The sequence below is a fragment of the Macaca thibetana genome, chromosome 11 (genome assembly GCF_024542745.1).
Source record: "Macaca thibetana thibetana isolate TM-01 chromosome 11, ASM2454274v1, whole genome shotgun sequence".
Classification (NCBI taxonomy): Eukaryota; Metazoa; Chordata; class Mammalia; order Primates; family Cercopithecidae; genus Macaca; species Macaca thibetana.
Window position 1 is genome coordinate 94,745,754 of NC_065588.1, and position 20,870 is coordinate 94,766,623.

The 20,870-nt window shown below is 44.9% G+C and overlaps 1 protein-coding gene, 1 long non-coding RNA gene and 1 pseudogene across 2 annotated transcripts in view; 1 reads left to right on the top strand and 2 right to left on the bottom strand.

Moving 5' to 3' along the window:
- The window catches only part of SLC25A3 (solute carrier family 25 member 3), a 772,593-nt gene that overhangs the window by 619,809 nt on the left and 131,914 nt on the right, over nucleotides 1-20,870 (top strand). The window lies entirely within an intron of this gene.
- The window catches only part of LOC126931293 (uncharacterized), a 186,880-nt gene that overhangs the window by 133,445 nt on the left and 32,565 nt on the right, over nucleotides 1-20,870 (bottom strand). The window lies entirely within an intron of this gene.
- On the bottom strand, nucleotides 913-3,969 carry LOC126931292 (sodium/hydrogen exchanger 7-like; annotated as a pseudogene).

Genomic DNA, 20,870 nt, shown 5'->3' on the forward strand with positions numbered 1-20,870 from the left:
AATAGCTCATACAGGAAGAACCCAAACTGAAAACCTAACTTTCAAATCACACCCACATGTTAAGCTGGTGCAGCAGCCTCCCCAGATAAAGGGAAAATGACCCTTCTCTGCACAGCACTCAATGGCATAAAGATACTCGGATTCTTAAACTTACAGAAGACAGGACCTTCTAGTGGGTTGAAAATACTTAACGTTCCATTGACTCGCCTCTGATTCCTCATGTGGCCACTGAAATCTCATGCATTTGTCAGCTCAAAGTTCGGAATTCTACCCAGTTTTGAGACTACTATCTTGTATTTCTTTGCAGTTAATTTTTTGCATAGAGATTTATTTCCCTCTGAATTCTAGCCTGTTGCCTTGCAGGTTTCTTGCTGCCTTCCCTTCCCCAGATAATAGCATCCTACAAAGTTTGGTGCTATTTCTAAATCCACTGTAGATACCTCAGTCTTACAATTTCCTAGGCTGTCAGCTCATATGGTAGCCCTCAAAGTTTAATGCTTTTTGCAGTGATACCATCGTCAGTTTCTAAATACCTCCTTTCTTCAGATTAACTAAAAAATAACAGTGTAACGCTATTTGCCTTTGGTTATTTAATTTTATTAATTTTATTTATTTATTTATTTAAGAGAAGTCTCACTCTTGTCCCCCAGGTTTGAGTGCAATGGCTTTATCTAGGCTCACTGCAACCTCAGCCTCCCGGGTTCAAATGATTCTCCTGCCTCTGCCTCCCAAGTAGCTGGGATTAAGGCACCTGCCACGTTGCCCGGCTAATTTTTGTATTTTTTAGTAGAGATGCGGTTTCACCATGTTGGCCAGCTGGTCTCGAACTCCTGACCTCAGATGATCCGCCTGCCTCGACCTCCCAAAGTGTTGGGATTACAGGTGTGAGCCACCGCGCCTGGTCTGGTTTCAAACATATTATAACTACTTCTTTATGGACATCTCCAGAGAAGGAACTATAATTCTTTTTTACATGTTGAAATGTTTGTGGATGTATTTTCAAATCTTCAGTCTAGAAGAAACACAGGTAGCATAAAAGTCAGGAATCCTGATATGAGGTTGCAGTCACACAGCCTTCATTGCCAGAGCCTCCACTCATATTATTTTTTCATGTTTTCTGTTCCATTTAACAACAGTTTCCCATAATCTCTGGAGGTCCAATCTCAATTGCCTTCCTTCTCGATCTTTCTTCCAGCCTGTTCTCCCCTAACTTGATATTTCTGTGGTCACCTTGACTTGCACCACTGTGTACTGACATGCAGCCTCTCGAAAGAGGAAGCCCTCCACACAGCACCTGCCCTGCCTTGTTCAGATACTGACCATTAAAGTATGCTATTTTTTTGTTTGCTTAACTGAAACAGTGCACTACTATCTGAAAAAAAAAAGGTAGAAATAGGTCTACGTTTGTCTGAATTTAGAGACACTTTTGCCTCACCATCTGCATCGTGAGTTAAATTTTAAGTGTTACAATAGCTTCAGACCCCAACAAAATAGAAAAGTTAGTTCAATCTAGTCACTGCCCCACCTCAAGCAACACTAGGGTTTGAAGCTATCCTCACCCCTTTGGAAGCCTCCTCCATCGTGCCAGGGTTTGGGGGGAAAGTCAAACATTATCTTCCAGAGGAAACACTAGGTGGGCACCCCGGCTCGAAACCTTCTGGTTTCCCATTCCCAGGTCCCGCTCCAGCACTTCCTCTGAGCTGCTCTTCATTCTCCAGCTGCCCTCCAGACCCGTGGAGGCAGTATGGGAACCTGAGGAGCCATTTGCAGTCACTGTGCTGTCCCCGTAGGTCAATGTGAGGTCGCCTTCAGTCAGAATAAAATCAGAGTTTCCCTCTCTCAGTGGCTTTTGGTTATCGTACACCTCCATGACTGGTCAGACATCGAGCTAGCAAGCTACACCAGGCGGGAGAGTGGCGGTTAGGAGAGCCGCTGTGTCTACACCAGGCGGGAGAGTGGCGGTTAGCGGGGAGCCGCTGTGTCTACACCAGGCGGGAGAGTGGCGGTTAGCGGGGAGCCGCTGTGTCTACACCAGGCGGGAGAGTGGCGGTTAGCGGGGAGCCGCTGTGTCTACACCAGGCGGGAGAGTGGCGGTTAGCGGGGAGCCGCTGTGTCTACACCAGGCGGGAGAGTGGCGGTTAGCGGGGAGCCGCTGTGTCTACACCAGGCGGGAGAGTGGCGGTTAGCGGGGAGCCGCTGTGTGTGAGGATGGGCTTCAGGTAATTACGATCAAAGCTGTACCACAGCCTGAATATCAACGTACTCTCCTGTTTTGTCCGATTTCCTCTGGCAGAATCTGGGCTGTCCCCTTGTAAGACTTGAAAGCTGTGGTTGTTGGCTGGTGGATCTTGATCGGGGTCAACACCAACTCTGAAGTACTGCCAGTGGTGTTCATTGTGGTCCTCTTTGGAGGGCTCCTCGAGGCCAACTCTGATATTAAGCCATGACAACATGGGTGTCGTGCCTCCTCCAATGATCCAGATGGTGAAGAACACGATGAAAGGCATGGTGGTGAACATCATGTGGCGAGCATAGGATGCCGTGTCACGGATGGCCAACGCAAACGCCATTGCTCCTGAGGCCTGAAAACATCATCATGTGTTGGAAATTCCAGCCAATCTTATGCCTTCTGCCCAAGTTGAGGAAGAGGGAGAGCAGGTCGATATGGGCAGCTCTGCCCAGGAAAACGGCAACGAAACCTCCAATGATGAAAATGGGGCTGAAAACACGCTTCTGGAAGGTAAATAGCACCAGGACCATGCAGAAGAAGATGAAGTTTTCTGCCAGGAAATGTAACACCTCAAAGAGCTGCTTGGTTTGACTTCTTGATTCCACGGACAGATTGTTGTAGGTGTAATGAGCTTGTGTGATTCCACAGAAAAGGACAGCTACAACGCCTGTAAATTCGTAGGCTTCTGCCAAGAGAAACGTGCTCCAGGACACGAGGAAGAAGAGCGCCCTCTCCAGCAGGGGGAAGCAGTCCAGTTTGGTAAACTTGGTCACCAGTCACAGCTCCCATGGTAAAACAGCCACTAAATATGCCTAGAAAAATGCCAACTGACTTTAAAAAGACAGCAGCATCAAAGGCGTGAGTTGAAGTTCAGTCCTGCTGACTGGTAGGCAACAATAGATGAGGAAAGTACAAGGGCAACAACGTCATTTAGGATGCTCTCTCCAAACAGAAGTACATAAAGATCCATGTCTGCATGCAATTCATTAAATATCGCCAGCACAATCACTGGGTCAGTGGCAGAGATGATTGCTCCTAAAAAGAGACAATGTGCGTAGTAAAATTTATCTGAGAGCTGTCCCATAATCTTCATGAGCTTCACCATACCATACATGAGATTTCCAATAAGGAAGCATGAAACAACAGTCCCCAAGAAGGTGTGACCCGAGATTTCCAAAAAAGTGTCTCTTTAAGCTGTATCCAACATGGAAAATAACTGGAGGCAGAAGAATGTTGAAAAATACCTCTGGGTTGAATGTTACCTTCCATAGCGTGTCATTCTGCTCTACGCTGTTGATCTTGCCAGGGCTGATCTCTCCTTTCAGAGTGTATTGGAAGAACTTACCTCTGACATTCACTACTAAAGTGCTGAAGGCCCGATCTTCCTGAGTGCAGTTCAATGATTTGCGGCCACTGGTGGAAGGGGTACCATACCTCAGGATCACCCCAACGATAAGCCCACAGATCATGGCCAGCCCGGTCTCATGCAGTAAGTGCTCCAGGCAGTGCTTGAAGAGCCATATGGTGAGGATGGTGAGCGTGAGCAGCAGGACGAAGGTGAGCAGGCTCACACTGTCTGGCCGGTGGCTCTCCTCCGCCTCCTTCCCAGAGGAGGAGGCCGAGGCCGAGGCCATGACTCGAAGTCCCCGACCCAGCAGCAGCTGCAGCAGCATCTGCCGCCGCGGCAGCGCCTAGGCAACCCGACCCGGGCCTGGGCGCGCCGCGTCACCGGGCTCCATGGTCCCGGAGCCGCCCGCGCCTCCTCTGCCCGGGGACCGGCAGCACCACCGCAGCTCCTCCTCCTACTCGCGCCGAGTCGGAGCTGGGCCCAGAGCAGCGCCTCCATTCGTATTTAAAATGTAGCTTTTAGAAGAATAACCAAGGCCGGGCGCAGTGGCTCACGCCTGTAATCCTAGCACTTTGGGAGGGTGAGGCGGGTGGATCACTTGAGGTCAGGAGATCAAGACCAGCCTGGCCAACATGAAGAAACTCCCGTCTCCACTAAAAAACACACACACACACACACACACACACACACACACACACACACACAAATTAGCCGGGCGTGGTGACAGGCGCCTGTAATCCTAGCTACTTGGGAGGCTGAAGCAGGAGAATCGCTTGAACCCAGGAAGCAAAGGTTGTGGTGAGCCGAGATGGCGCCATTGCACTGCAGCCTGGGCAGAAAGAGCGAAACTCTGTCTCGAAAAAATAAAAAAAAGAATAACAGAAAAAATGGGAAAATTTATTTAAAACCTTGGAGGGAGAAAGCTATCTTTACAAAACAGAGAGCCAAATTCATTCACGGATGACAGAAGGTACATAAAGTCGAGAAGTATCTGAATTATTACATAAAATATTTGCAACTGGTATAACAAAAATGTATACCTCACTTTATTTTTTATTTTTTTATTTTAGTTATGGAGATAAGAGTTTCGCTCTTGTTGCCCAGGCTGGAGTGCAATGGCGCGATCTTGGTTCACTGCAACCTCTGCCTCCTAGGTTCAAGTAATTCTCCCGCTTCAGCCTCCCAAGTAGCTGTGCTTACAGGCACACGCCACCACGCCCAGCTAATTTTTGTATTTTTAGTAGAGATGGGGTTTCACCATGTTGGCCAGGCTGGTCTTGAACTCCTGCCTTCAGGTGATCCACCTGCCTTGGCCTCCCAAAGTGCTGGGATTACAGGCGTGAGCCACCACACCCGGCCTATTTTATTGTTTATACATATAATATATTTAACATTTTATCTGAATTATCTAAATTTAGCTAAATATTTTAGATATATGTTTATATAAAGAACCTATTGATCAGGCCAGGCACATGGCTCATACCTGTAATCCCAGCACTTTGGGAAGTTGAGGCAGGCAGATCACCTGACGTCAGGAGTTCGAGACCACCTGGCCAACATGGCGAAACCCTGTCTCTACTAAAAATACAGAAAAATTAGCTGGGTGTAGTGGTGCACACCTGTAGTCCCAGCTACTCGGGAGGCTGAGGCAGGAGAATTGCTTGAATCCGGGAAGCAGAGGCTGCAGTGAGCTAAAATTGCTCCACTGCACTCCAGCCTGGGCAACAGAGCGGGACTCTGTCTCAAAGAAAAAAAAAGAACATACTGATCAATAAAAAACAACCAAGTAGAAATCTACTATTCAATTAAAAATAACCCGGCCAGGCACAGTAATCCCAGCACTTTGGGAGGCCAAGACCGGAGGATCACGAGGTCAGGAGATCGAGACCATCTTGGCTAACACGGTGAAACCCTGTCTCTACTAAAAATACAAAAAATTAGCTGGGCGTGGTGGTGAGCACCTGTAGTCCCAGCTACTGGGGAGGCTGAGGCAGGAGAATGGTGTGAACCCGGGAGGCGGAGTTCGCAGTGAGCCGAGATCACGCCACTGCACTCCAGCCTGGGTGACAAAGCGAGACTCTGTCTCAAAAATAAAATAAAATAAAATAAATAAAAAACATAAAATAACCCAGTTAAAAAATGGGTAAAGAATATAAACAATTTGCAGATTTGTTTATATTTGTTTATACTGCAGATTTGACAAGACACAAATGTTCAAAACCACATATAAAATGTTCATATGAATAAAACAAATTAATAAAATAATGAGAAATAAATCAAGTTAATAAAATCAGTGAATGAAATATGAGATATCAATTTTTGATCATGACTTTAAATCAGAAATTGAGACGAGTCTGCAGTTTTACCCTACCTGCAAGCTAACAACTTTTAGCCTACCACAGTTTTTGGGTTTTGTTTTGTTTTTTTCTTTTTTGAGATGGAGTCTCACTCTGTTGCCCAGCAAGGAGCACAGTGGTGTGATCTCGGCTCACTGCAACCTTTGCCCACCTCCCGGCTAGGATTATAGGCATCTGCCGCCATACCCAGCTAAGTTTTGTATTTTTAGTAGAGACGGGGTTTCACCATGTTGGCCAGGCTGGTCTTGAACTCCTGACCTCTGGTGATCCACCCGCCTCGGCCTCCCAAAGTACTGGGATTACAGGCGTGAGCCACTGTGCCCGGCCCACAGTTTTTATATCTATTTGCTGATAGAAGATAAAACTCCTAGAAAAACAAGATGCTCTGATCAGCAAATACATGTATAAAATCTGTTTGGTGCTTATGTTCCTAATTTTAAGTTAATTAATTGGCATTCTGGTATATGCAACGGTCTCTTATAAGTTTGGTTAGAGTGAGTCAGTTGCCAAGAGCATAGTATGATCAACTCTGAATATTAATTAACTGATAAAGTGAAATCCTTGCACCTGCAAGACTGAAAACAGCGAGGACTCAAGGTACTGTCAACCTATCTGGACAGCCTTTCCCAAAGACATCTACCTCTCTGACCCCTTGCATGCCTTCATGAAACCAAAACATTTTCAGCTGTTTCTCTCTTGAGATTATTTCTCTCATCATCATAGTTATTTCCATTTTGTCAGTATCTCTGTTGAAAGGTATCATCCGAGGCCGGGCGCAGTGGCTCACACCGGTAATCCCAGTACTTTGGGAGGCCAAGACAGGCAGATCACGAGGTCAGGAAATCCAGACCATCCTGGCTAACATGGCAAGACCCCGTCTCTACTAAAAAATACAAAAAACTAGCCGGGCAAGGTGGCAGGCGCCTGTAGTCCCAGCTACACAGGAGGCTGAGGCAAGAGAATGGCATGAACCTGGGAGGCGGAGCTTGCAGTGAGCTGAGATCGGGCCACTGCACTCCAGCCTGGGTGACAGAGGAAGACTCTGTCTCAAAAAAAAAAAAAAAAAGAAAAAGGTATCATCCGGGCTGGGCACGGTGGCTCACACCTGTAATCCCAGTACTTTGGGAGGCCAAGGCAGGTGGATTACCTGAGGTCAGGAGTTTGAGATCAGCCTGGCCAACATAGTGAAACCTCGTCTCTGCTAAAAATACAAAAAATTAGCCAGGCGTGGTGGTGGGCGCCTGTAATCCCACTACTAGGGAGGCTGAGGCAGTAGAATCGCTTGAACCCAGGATGCAGAGGTTGCAGTGAGCCAAAATTGTGCCATTGCACTCCAGCCTGGTCAACAAGAGTGAAACTCCATCTCAGAAAAACGTAAAAAATAAAAGGTATCATACAAATTTGAACACAATACTGCAGATGCAACCAAAACAGCACAGAATGTATGCACTGGATGCCATTTTTGTATAAATGTACCCTAAATCTGAATTGAGGGCTTTTTGCAAGCTGCTATACTTGTAGAATCCTATCAAGCTTGTATATAACTCCAACTTCCAAGTCTTTTTCACACAGGAAGGTAACACAGTAAAAGTAGATGAGAGCTTATACTCTGGATTCATACTTCCTGAGTTTGAATTCCTGCTCTGCCATGTGCTGACTGTGTAACCATGGACAAGTCACTTAATCCTCTTAGTTTTCTCATCTGTAAAATAGGAATGATGAGCATACCTGCCTCAAAGCATTGTTGTAAAGATTAAGTAAATTGCCTCAATTAAAATACTCTGTACAGGGCTGGGTGTGGTGGCTCATACCTGTAATCCCAGCACTTTGTGAGGCCGAGGTGGGAGGATCACTTGAGCCCAGGAGTTCGAGAACAGCTTGGGCAATATAGCAAGACCCCATCTTTACAAAAAAAGCAAAAAAATTAGCTGGGCATGGTGGCACATGCCTGTAGTCTCAGCTACTTGGGAGGCTGAGGTGGGAGGATTGCTTGAGTTCAAGAGGTCGAGGCTGCAGTCACCGATGTTCAGGTCACTGCACTCCAGCCTGGGTGACAGAGCAAGACCCTGTCTCAAAAATAAAATAAAACAAGTAAAATACTTGGTACAATGCTGGCCATATCCCATGAACCCTCATTGTATGGATATATTTCATCATACTTAATCCTCCCAGGAATTCTATGGGGTACATACTACTGCATTCACTTTACAGATGAGAAATCTGAGATGTGTAGAGTTTAAGTACTTTGCCTTAGGTCAACTAACTGCTAAATGGCAGAGCCAGCCAAAGTTGTAATAAGACCTGCCTGACACAAAAGACCAAGTTCTTTTTCTTGTACCATTTAGTAACCTTCTTCCCCTTCCTGTGTTTCTACTTTTTTTTTTTTTTTTTTTTTTTTTTTTGACAGTCTTTCGACCTCCTAGACTCAAGCGATCCTCCCACCACAGCCTCTGAGTAGCTAGGACCACAGGAGCATGCCACCATACTTAGCTAATTTTTGTTTTGTTTTCTGGTTTGGGGAATTTTTTTGGTAGAGATAGGGTTTTGTCATGTTGCCCAGGCCAGTCTCAAACTCCTGAACTCAAGCAATCCACCTGCCTTGGCCTCCCCAAGTGCTGGGATTAAAGGCAGGAGCCACTTCTCCTGGTCTATACATTTTTTAAGCTTTCACATAGCACAATACAGAGGTTAAGAACAAAAGCTCAGCTGGGCTTGGTGGCTCACACCTGGCTCACGCCTGTAATCCCAGCACTTTGGGAGGCCGAGGCCGGTTGATTACCTGAAGTCAAGAGTTCAAGATTGGCCTGACCAACATGGCAAAACCCCTTCTCTACTAAAAAATAAAAAAATTAGCCAGGCGTGGTGTACACGCCTGTAATCCCAGCTACTAGGGAGGCCGAGGCCGGAAGAATTGCTTGAACCTAGGAGGCGGAGGTTTTAGTGAGCTAAGATTGCACCACTGCACTCCAGCCTGGGGGACAGAGCAAGACTCCATCTCAAAAAAAAAAAAAAAAAAAAAAAAAAAAAGAACAAAAATTCCAGACTGGGTGCAGTGGCTCACACCTGTAATCCCAGAACTTTGGGAGGCCGAGACAGGAGCACCACTTGAGCCCAGGGGTTCGAGGGCAGCCCGGGCAGCATAGGGAGACTCTATGTCTACAAAAAATTTAAATATTTGCCAGGTGTTGTGGCATGCACCTGTAGTCCCAGCTCCCAGTTACTTGGGAGGCTGAGGTGGGAGGATCTGCTTGAGCCTGAGAGGTCAAGGCTATAGTGAGCCATGATCATGCCACTGCACTCCAGTCTGGGTGACAGAGTGAGACCTTGTCCAAAAAAAAAAAAAAAAAAAAAAAAAAGAGAAAAGTATGCCCGCTCTAGGGATAGACTGCCTTGTTCAATGATCTTGAATGAATTATTTAATTTCTATTTACAAAATCTGGGACAAGTCACTTAACTTCATCAAGTCAGTTTCCCCATCTGTAAAATAAGAATTTTAATAGTAATATCAGCCGGGTGCAGTGGCTCACGCCTGTAATTCCAGCACTTTGGGAAGCCGAGGTGGGTGAATCACCTGAGGTCAGGAGTTCAAGACCAGCCTGGCCAACATGGTGAAACCCCATCTCTACTAAAAATACAAAAATTAGCCGGGCGTGGTGGCAGGTGCCTGTAATCCCAGCTACTCAGGAGGCTGAGACAGGAGAATTGCTGGAACCCAGGAGGTGGAGGTTGCAGTGAGCCAAGATTATGCCACTGCCCTCTAGCCTGGGCGACAGAGTCAGACTTCATCTCAAAAAAAAAAAAAGCATTTTAATAGCAATATCTACATTCAGGAGTTTCAGCACTGATTAAATGAGATAACATTTAACACAGTGCCCACCCATTTGCTAGCGAACAATAGATTTTACCTCTATTATTCCCTCTCCATTTTATATTGCTGGTTTCAGACAAGTACTTTGAGTGGTCAAAGTAATTCTGAATCCCAGAAAATCCATGCAACTCCTGATTATCAAAATATTCTCCTTTAAGTGCTCACATATCATCTGCTTAGTAAACCATCCTAGAGCATTCCTAGAAATTAACATTGAATTCACAAAGGTTTTCCTACATCTAAGATAGAAGTCAGATTGCATCTAGAGTTCTTTCCCTCACTTTTATGAACTGTGACATGATCATATTGAAAAGAGAAATGAAGGACATTGTAACTCATTAAATGCATGATAAGACCCAGAAATAATAGAAAGTTGACTTCAGCTGTGATTCATCAGAGGTTCTTTGCATCAGTTCCTACCACTTTACCACAATTCACTTCCCATATTGCTCAGCCCTATATATTTATCACTGGCAACCCACATTTGAGGCCAAAGATTACAAAATGTTCTTTTGTACATCAACTCAGCTGCCAGGAGCCCACCCCCACCCCTACACTCAGCAGAGTTGGTTCAGATAACTAAGCTTTTGATATTTCAAGGCTGAAGGAAAATAACTCAATCCCCACATAAGTCCTGTGAGATATTTATTACTGTTCCCATTTTTACTGCTGAGGAAGATGGGGCTTCTCAAGGCCATTATTCGTATTTTACCCAAAGTCACAGAGTTATTAGGAATGCAGATAAATGTTGACCTAGATCTCCCACCATGCCACTACAGGTTGAAGGAGCCACAGGCTGCAAACAGCAGTGTTTTTCCAAACTGCTTATCCATCCATGAACCACTCACAGCATTTTTGCAATATCTCCCTACCTCCTATGAAATTAAGTTTTTTAATCAATGCACTTTTTGCTGCCTAAATAAATTTAGGGACTATTAGTCTAAACATTAACAGCTGAGAAATCACAAGTTTTATAATACCATCATGTTTATTTTGTGTAATATATTTTTAAATGGCCAGGCACAATAGCTCACGCCTGTAATCCCAGCAATCTGGGATACCGAGGCAGGAGGATCACTTGAGCCCAGGAGTTCAAGACCAGCTTGGGCAACATAGAGAGACCCCTGTCTCTACAAAAAATATATATATATATATATTGTTTAAATTATCTGGGCATGGTGGTTCATGTCCATAGTCCCAGTTACTTGGGAGACTGAGGTGGGAGGATTTCTTGAGCCTGGAAGGTTGAAGCTACAGTGAGCCATGATCTTGCCACTGCACTCCAGCCTGGGCGACAGAGTGAGACCATGTCTCAAAAATAAATGAATGAATGAATGAATGAATGAATAAATGCATTAGATTCCTAGGGCTACCATAACAAATCATTACAAACCTAAGTGGCTTAAAACAACAGAAATGTATTCTCTCACAGTTCAGGGGGCCAGAAGTCCAAAATCAAGGTGTTGATTTTCTGGAGGTTCTCAGGGAAAAATTGTCTGATGCCTTTTTCCTGGCTTCTTGGTGTTCTCGGCTAGCAGACATCATTCCAATCTCTATCTCCATAGTCACATGACCTTTTTCTCCCTGTGTGTCTTTGTGTCCAAATATCCCTCTTCTTTCTTTTATAAAGATACCAGAGATCAAGATCCTTGTTTAATTACATCTGCAAAGGCCCTGTTTCCAAATGAGGTCATGTTCTGAGGTTCTGGTTAGACATAAATTCTGAAAGGGAGATTATTCAGTCCAGGATAAGTAAACGATGATTAAATCATTTGAAAGTGTATCCATGCACCACCTAAAATCATCTTGCATCTTGCCAGCGGTTTGCAAACCACACTAGAGAGATGTCAGTGAACATGACATTTCAAGGTGCTTGAGTCCCTCTCCAGTTTTACAGTTAAGATGGTTGCAGTTCCTTTACTGCATTTGAACCAATATATTTTTGATAAATCAAGAAGCTGATCCCCTAGATAGGCTCAATTCTCTAGTTTTGAAAACTCAGGACATGTTGTTTTGTTTTGTTTTGTTTTTTGAGATGGAGTTTCACTCTGTCACCCAGGCTGCAGTGCAGTGGCACAGTCTTTTTTTTTTTTTTTTTTTTTTTTTAATTTATTTATTATTAAAGTGGCACAGTCTTAACTCACTGCAACCACTACCTCCCAGGTTCAAGCAATTCTCCTACCTCAGCCTCCCAAAGTGTTGGGATTACAGGTGTGAGCCACTGTGCCCAGCAGGAAATGTTATTAATAATAAATTACTTCAAGTGCTATTTTAAGAAGATAGATGAACACTAGTTGATTGCATGACTCACTGTTTTCCGAATTCAGCACATGTGCATGTATAGGTCTCTGTGGGGTTGTATTTGGGGATTTACTAAGTTTTCTCTCCATAGAGACAACCAAGGATGGTAAGGTGAATTTGCAATTTAAAGAAGCCATTAGGTAACACCGGACATTGTAAAACTCCATCTTGTGCAGCAAGGCAGGATGCCTAGGAACACTGTAAACAGGAACTCAGAGTACATTTATAGGAACCCAAAGCCCGAATGTTCAGTCCATAGAAAAAGGATGAAGAGGAGGATTTTATTTTCAGCAGTCTCTATGAGACCTAGACCTCTGTGTGAATCACAGGTTGAGTAAACTTGGGCTTTTCCATTTGAGATAATATTCAGAAAATCTTATTCTTCTAAATGCACAGACTTCAGCTCTTTCTAAACAGCATGCACTGCATAATGGAAATTAAATAACTCAGAAGACATTTTATTGATCATTCTTATTTTTAATTCAGATGCTTTTTTCTTCCCAAATATTAAACATTATCATTTATCAAGAACATAAGAAGGGAAACTGTCTGAAAAAGAAAACTATCAGATGGTGGAGATCAATTATTGTATAGGCTCCATGCAAAATAATATAAAAGATGCACAAGAGCAGATGCTGTGCTTGGAAACGACATCTCAATAAGCACATTTCCATAAACACATATGGTGTAGACTCTTTCACATACACACCACCTCAGTGTTTACTCTGAGTTAAATAATTCAAGATGGTATAACCAGCTCACAGAAATATGATAAAACACTTTAAATAAACTGAGTTGCTGCCATGACAAATAACCTACACAAAAGAAATAACAACAAAGTCACACTGATGAGAGGAGATGGGGTAAGTCCTAAAACTGGAAGGTCTCGTATTTGTTGGCAAAAACCGAAAGTATAAGATGTTACTAACCTGTACCTTGTTTCCCCCACACAAACATATCTTAAAGAAGCAGCCCAAACTCTCACGTGTGAATGATTATTGGCCTGCAAATAATATTCATGACTCAGTATCATCCAGCACCATGGCCAATATAGAGAGCTTTGTAAAATTTCTCTTGCAGAACTTCCTCAGAATGACTACCCACCTTCATGAGACAATGTGTTCCTTTCCTTTTTAATCACTCCTAGGTTTTCATGATGTGTACTGAACAAATGGACAAGAAGGCTTTGGAGGGTCAAGAATGACCAACTCCAGATGAAACTGTATTGCTTTACCAGAAGCTTATTTTTCTTTTTCTTTGTTTTGTTTTGTTTTGTTGAGATAGAGTTTCACTCTTGTTGCCCAGACTGGAGTGCAATGGTGCAATGTTGGCTCACTGCAACCTCCGCTTCCCGGGTTCAAGCGATTCTCCTGACTCAGCCTTCCATGTAGCTGGGATTACAGGCATGCACCACCACGCCTGGCTAATTTTGTGTTTTTAGTAGAGACGGGATTTCTCCATGTTGGTCAGGCTGGTCTCGAATTCCCGGCCTTAGGTGATCCACCCACCTTGGCCTCCCAAAGTGCTGGGATTACAGGTGTGAGCCACCGCACCCAGCCTTTTTTTTTTTTTTTTTTAACGGGGTCTCATTCTGTCACTCAGGCTGGAGAGAGGTGGCATGATCATGACTCACTGCAGCCTCAACCTTCTGGGTGCAAGTGATCCTCCCATCTCAGTCTCCTGAGAAGCTGGGACTATGAATATCCACCACCATGCCCAGCTAATTTTTTTATTTTGTTTGTAGAGACAGGGGTCTCACTATGTGGCCCAGGCTGGTCTAAAATTCCTCAACTCAAGTAATCCTCCCACCTCAGCCTTCTAAAGTGCTGGCCTTATAGGTGTGAGACAACACACCTGGCCAGAAGCTTATATTTTTAACAGGAGACAGGCAGCAGTCTGATATGCTTCTAGAGGGAAGGAAAGAGAGATGGCAGAGGGGAGAAAGGCCCACTAGAGGAAAAGCTGGAGAATGAGAAAGAAGCTATGCTGGCTGGGCGCAGTGGCTCACACTTGTAATCCCAGCACTCTGGGAGGCCGAGGCAGGTGGATTGCTTGAGACCAGGAGTTTAAGACTAACCTGGCCAAAATGGTGAAACCCCGTCTCTACCAAAAATACAAAAATTAGCAAGACGTGGTGGTGCACACCTGTAGCCCCAGCTACTTGGAAGGCTGAGGCATGAGAATTGTTTGAACCCGGGAGGCAGAGCTTGCAGTGAGCCGAGATCATGCCACTGCACTCCAGCTGGATGACAGAGACTCTACCTCTAAAAAGAAAAAAGAAAAAAAGAAGGAAGCTGTGCTATGGTTATTTATTCTATCCCTCTTTCAGAAATTCAAAGTGAGGCCGGGTGCAGTGGCTCACACCTGTAATCCCAGCACTTTGGGAGGCTGAGGCAGGCAGATCACTTGAGGTCAGGAGTTCGAGACCAGCCTGGCCAACATGGTGAAACCCCATGAAATCCCATCTCTACTAAATACAAAAATTAGCCAGGCGTGGCAGCATGCACCTGTAATTCCAGCTACTCGGGTGGCTGAGGCAGAAGGATCCCCTGAACCCGGGAGGAGGAGGTTGCAGTGAGCTGAAATCATGCCACTGCACTCCAGCCTGGGTGACAGAGCAAGACTCCTTCTCAAAAAAAAAAAAAAAAAAAAAAAAAAGATGTTGTGGCTTTCACCTTGCACTCTCTTGGCTTGTTCACCCTGAGAGAAGGCAGCCACCATGTCATGAGAACACTCAAGCTGCCTGTGGAGAAACCCACATAGGGAGGAACTGAGTGAGCTCACTCTTGTGTGCCATCTTAGAACTGGATCCACCAGCCCCGGTCAAGCCTTCAGATGACTGTAGCCCCAGCCAACACCTTGACTGCAATATCATGAAAGACCCTGAGGCAGACCCACCCAGCTAAGTCAGTCCTAAATTTCAAACCACAGAGACTATGTGAAATCATAAATATTTATTGTTGTTTTAAGCCACGAAGTTTGGGGTAATTAATTACGCAGCAATAGATAACTAGTACAGGACTATTAACCTAAAGTACTTGATGTTAATCGTTTTGGTTTGTCATTAAATCATCATACAGCTTTAGTGTGGCATATGGTTTTGCATTATTCTACTTCTCCAGGAACACTCCATTGATGCAGGGATGGACTCATATCTCTTTTTTATTTTTTATTTTTTGAGACAAAGTCTTACTCTTGTCCCCTAGGCTAAAGTGCAATGGCGTGATCTCAGCTCACTGCAACCTCTGCCTCCCAGGTTCAAACAATTCTCCTGCCTCAGCACCCCGAGTAGCTGGGATTACAGGTGCCTGCCACCACACCCGGCTAATTTTTGTTTTTTTTGTAGAGAAAGGGTTTTACCATGTTGGCCAGGCTGGTCTAGAACTCCTGACCTCAGGTGATCCACCCACCTCAGCCTCCCAAAGTGCTGGGATTACAGGCATGAGCCACTGCGCCTGGCCGGATGGACTCATATGTAAAGCCAATCAATCTTTGTCATTCCCTAGGATTTTTGTAACTGAAGCTGAACAAAGATTTATTTATTCTCTGTTGGTGAGGCCAGGAGATGGTGAGATTTCAGGAATTGCCAGTGACCACATTTCTTGCTATGTAAAAAAAGTTTTTCTAAGAGAAAGAAGTTAACAACACAGAGAGAGAAGCAGAATTGAGAGACTGAGAAAAGAAGACCTAGCAGCACTCAAATCGCCTGTTCCAATGACCTTGATACCACCTGCCACTCATCCTTCTCAGTGTGAGCCTTCTAATAAGTCTCCTTTTTTTGCCTAAGTTGGTTTAAGTGGGGCTTCTAGAGGGTCGGGGGTGGGAGGAAGGAGAGCATCAGGAAGAATAGCTAATGGATGCTGGGGCTTAGTACCTAGGTGATGTGATGATCTGTGCAGCAAACTGCCATGGCAGATGTTTACCTATGTAACAAGCGTGCACATCCTGCACATGTACCCCTGAACTTAAATAAAAGTTGGAAGAAAAGAAAACTTGCAACAACCCCTAAAACATAAGTTGGGTTTCTAAACCTTGCCTCCAAATGGGTCTTGACTGATGTATTCTCACACAACTCTATGCTTCCCCTAGCACAGCACTGATGACTGAGCTGTAATTGCTGGGTGCTTGTCTACCTGTCTACCTCTCTGTCCAGAGGACAGTGGCTTTCAGGTTCATGCATTCTGCCCATCTCTGGGGCACTCAACTTAGAGGGAAGGAAGTGGGGATACACTCAATACACACAGGTAGGATTGCAACAACCAAGTGCAACCTTAACCCCGAACCACAGATGATTTACTCCAGCTGGGTCACAGTCTCCCCATAGCAATTTGGGACTGGTCATACAAAGACTGGACACTGAAACTCCTTCACACAAATAATATCACTCTTCAGAGGATGTTATTAACCTCTGGCTAGTAAGGGGCCCCAAGCTGTCTTCTGCAAATTCTCTAAGAACCTCTAATATTCTTCCAACAAGCCTGCAAGGTCATTTCTGCTTCCTAAAGCCAAAAGAAACTGAAGTAATACACACCCCCACCTATTGTAGTTTCTATGTGAGCAGGAACAAAGTGTTCCTCATTATAGCTCCAAGGCCAGCACAGTCCCTAATCAGAACTCACTGAACATCTGATGAATGCCTGAAGCTCACTGCACTGAGTGGGAGATGCTCTTCCCACTTAGATTTTTTTTTAACTGTCTTGCCTTCAAGGTCCTGCACACATCTGCCTGGTCCTGGTCTCCCTGTGTTGTCAAGCTACAGGGGCCAGTATGTCCTCTGTAGGGTACATCACACCCCTACTCAAGAATGCATGTTAGAGACTAGAAGTACCAGGCCTCTCATCATCTAAGAAACTTAACGCTTGACTACCTGCCCAAGGTAATCAGGCCTATCCTACTGGTTTTCCTATACACCTTGTGTGTGCTGAACTAGAGTCGTAATGATGAGTCCATTTCCATGGCCAGTGTTGGGTTTTTTGTTTGTTTGTTTTTTGTTTTTGAGATGGAGTCTCACTCTGTCGCCCAGGCTGCAGTGCAGTGGCGTGATCTTGGCTCACTGCAACCTTCACCTCCCAGGTTCTAGCGATTCTCCTGCCTCAGCCTCCTGGGTAGATGGAACTACAGGCATGCGCCACCACACCCAGCTAATTTTTGTATTTTTAGTAGAGACGGGGTTTCACCCTGTTGGCCAGGATGGTCTCTATCTCTTGACCTCGTGATCCGCCCGCCTCGGTCTCCCAAAGTGCTGGGATTACAGGTGTGAGCCACCGCGCCGGCCAAGTGTTGGTTTTAAACTGGCCATGTTGGCCGGGCGCGGTGGCTCAAGCCTGTAATCCCAGCACTTTGGGAGGCCCAGACGGGCGGATCACGAGGTCAGGAAATCGAGACCATCCTGGCTAACACGGTGAAACCCCGTCTCTACTAAAAAATACAAAAAAATAGCCGGGCGAGGTGGCGGGCGCCTGTAGTCCCAGCTACTCGGGAGGCTGAGGCAGGAGAATGGTCTAAACCCGGGAGGCGGAGCTTGCAGTGAGCTGAGATCCGGCCACTGCACCCCAGCCTGGGCGACAGAGCAAGACTCTGTCTCAAAAAAAAAAAAAAAAAAAAAAAAAAACTGGCCATGTTTCTGGGATGCTCTGACCCTCAGATCGTATTGTTCCTCTGGTCCTTGCTGTCAGCATTCTAGGAGGGGCTTTTTGTCCCGGGCTTACTGCTTTGGGCAGGGAAGAATGGGTTCCAGGGAAATTTCCACCTTTCTACAGAACGATACTTGTATTTAGTAAGAAGAGCCGGGCGCGGTGGCTCATGCCTATAATCCCAGCACTTTGCAGGGCCGAGGCGGGCGGATCATGAGGTCAGGAGATAGAGACCATCCTGGCTAACACAGTGAAACCCAGTCTCTACTAAAAATACAAAAAAATTAGCCGGGCATGGTGGCGGGTGCCTGTAGTCCCAGCTACTCGGGAGGCTGAGGCAGGAGAATGGCGTGAACCCGGGAGGCGAAGCTTGCATTCAGCCGCACCACTTAACTCCAGCCTGGGCGACAGAGCGAGACTCCGTCTCTAACTAAAAAAAAATAAATAAATAAGAACAGACCTCTTATGTGAATAGAATGAGAAGAGTTAGTAGGGAATGGGACAGGGCATGGGGATTATAAATCAAGTTCAAGAGGTTCCAATTGCAGGAGAAGCTAAGAAATCATGATTAGCAGAGGATAAAGAAGCAAGTATAGTGGACAATTGTAGGCTTGACCATGCAAAATTCATTCCCCATTTTCTCCCGCTTCTAAAAGTATTCCAGAGTTTCCTTGAAGAAAACGCCTCTTTGTGCTTAGCCATGGGTGGAATTTATACCATTTTAGCTGCTCCAGGCCCTTAATGACCTGAGCCAATTATGTGGCATCTCACAGATCCTAGCAATTGCTGAGCACATCACCTAAACTCATATAATCAGAGTGAAGCCCAGCATTTCCTTTGATAGTTGGAGAAGAAAGTATAATTTTCTCTTACATGGAGAAGTATGTAGACCCAAGAGCTGTTGACAGCCATCTTGCCCCCATGAGGGTAGGTAGCCTTTGGATAAAGCTGGTACCATCGAAGACAGAATTGAAAATATAAACTAAGCTCTGGATGACATCACTGAGCTCCTAGATCGAACTCCTAGACTGCAGTGGCATACGCCAACAAACTCTAATAAATTACATAAGTTTGAGTTCAAAAGCATATATATAAGCTTGAGTTCAGTTTTCTGGTACTTAATGTCTAAAGGATGAACCAATACACAAAGGCTAACTAGGAAGCACCACATGCTAGAGTCTACACAGAATTGTAATAGGGATGATTTTCTACTCTAGAAAGGACTTTTTGGCAGGGCACAGAGGCTCACATCTATAATTCCAGCACTTTGGGAGTCCGAGGCAGGCAGATGACTTGAGCCTAGGAGCTTGAGACAAGCCTGGGCAACATGGTGAAACTCCATCTCTACAAAAAAATACAAAAATTAGCCTGGCATGGTGGCGCACACCTGTAGGGAGGCTGAGACAGGAGGATCACTTGAGCCCAGAAGTGGAGGTTGCAGTGAGCCAAGATTGTGCCACTGTACTCCATCCTGGGCAACAGAGTGAGATCCTGTCTCAAAAAATAAAAATAAAATATAATAAAAAATAGAAAGGACTTTTCCACAGTCTTTCAGATCTGCCCCCTCAGTGAACATACACCTATTGGTTTTAAAAGTGTGGATTTAGAACCACAAAGTTAACAGAAATTTGTAGAATTGTTGAGATATATGTAATAATTCCAAAGGTTAACAGCATAAAATATCTTATAATTTGGGCTGCATTTAAAATTGCCATATCTGGCCGGGCGCAGTGGCTTATGACTGTAATCACAGCACTTTGGGAGGTCAAGGTAGACAGATCACCTGAGGTCAGGAGTTCGAGACCAGCCTGGCCAACATGATGAAACACCGTCTCTACTAAAAATACAAAATTAGCTAGGCACGGTGGAGCACGCCTGTAATCCCAGCTACTCAGGAGGTTGAAGCAGGAGAATCACATGAATCTGAGAGGTGGAGGTTGCAGTGAGCCGAGATCACACCACTGCACTCCAGCCTGGGCAACAAAGGGAGACTTTGTCTCAAAAAGATAAATAAATAAAAATTTAAAATATAATAAAATAAAATTCCATATCTGATGTACTTGATTAAACATGTAGCTTCTTCACAAGCAAATAAAAACATACTAGCTACATTTGCTTCCAAGTTTAAGTGTTGGGAACTGACAGAGGCTACTACCTACTATTGAACTACACAGAATATAGGAATTTCTTGGGTTTTTCCAGTTTATAAGATACAGGCAAAACTTGAAGCGGGGAGGAAGATGACCAACATCACAGGAAAACATAAAAATATCATTATGATCATTATGTTTTCCTGAAATCCCAGAGAGGAGGTAGAGGGTAGGATGCAAGCATCCTTCCAGTCGGCTCTCTCCCAGAGCCCTGCATTTGATCCCATTTGGGGCATGTTCCACTTCCCTCCCATCACACCCTTTGCTAAGCCTGACCCATGAAAGGCTGTACCTAGGGAGGATGCTCTTGAGGAGAGTGATTCTGCATCAGGCTGGGAGTCAGAGACCAGGCAAGGCTGTGTGACCCAGGCAGGCCCCAGGTCCATCCCCTTCCCCAGTGCTCTCCAACCCATCTCTCCATTCTCTGCTGAGACTCTGATCTATCAAGTATCTAAGATTTATCTCCAACCTCTTCTTTTCTTCTAACTCTTTCACTTCATCTATAAACATGCTCATGCTTCCCCTCATCCTTTGAGAGACAGAGAGGGAGAGAGAGAAAAAGGGAGGAGGGGAGAGGGGAAAATAATATACTAGCTAGGCGCAGTGGCTCATGCCTATAATCCCAGCACTTTGGGAGGCCAAGGTGGGCAGATTGCTTAAGCCCACGAGTTTGAGACCAGCCTGGGCAACTTGCCAAAACTCTGTCTCTACCAAAAAGATATATATATAAAAAATTAGCCTGGCATGGTAAAACATACTAGTGGTCCCAGCTACTCAGGAGACTGAGGTGAGAAGATAGCTTAAGCCTCAAAGGTGAGATTATAGTGAGCCAAGATGGCACCACTGCACTCCTCAGCCTGGGTGACAGAGTGAGACCTGTGTCAAGAAAGAAAAGAAAAGAAAAGAAAAGAAAAGAAAAGAAAAGAAAAATGAAAAGAAACAAAGGAAAGAAAAAGGAAAGAAAGGAAAAAGAAATACTAGGT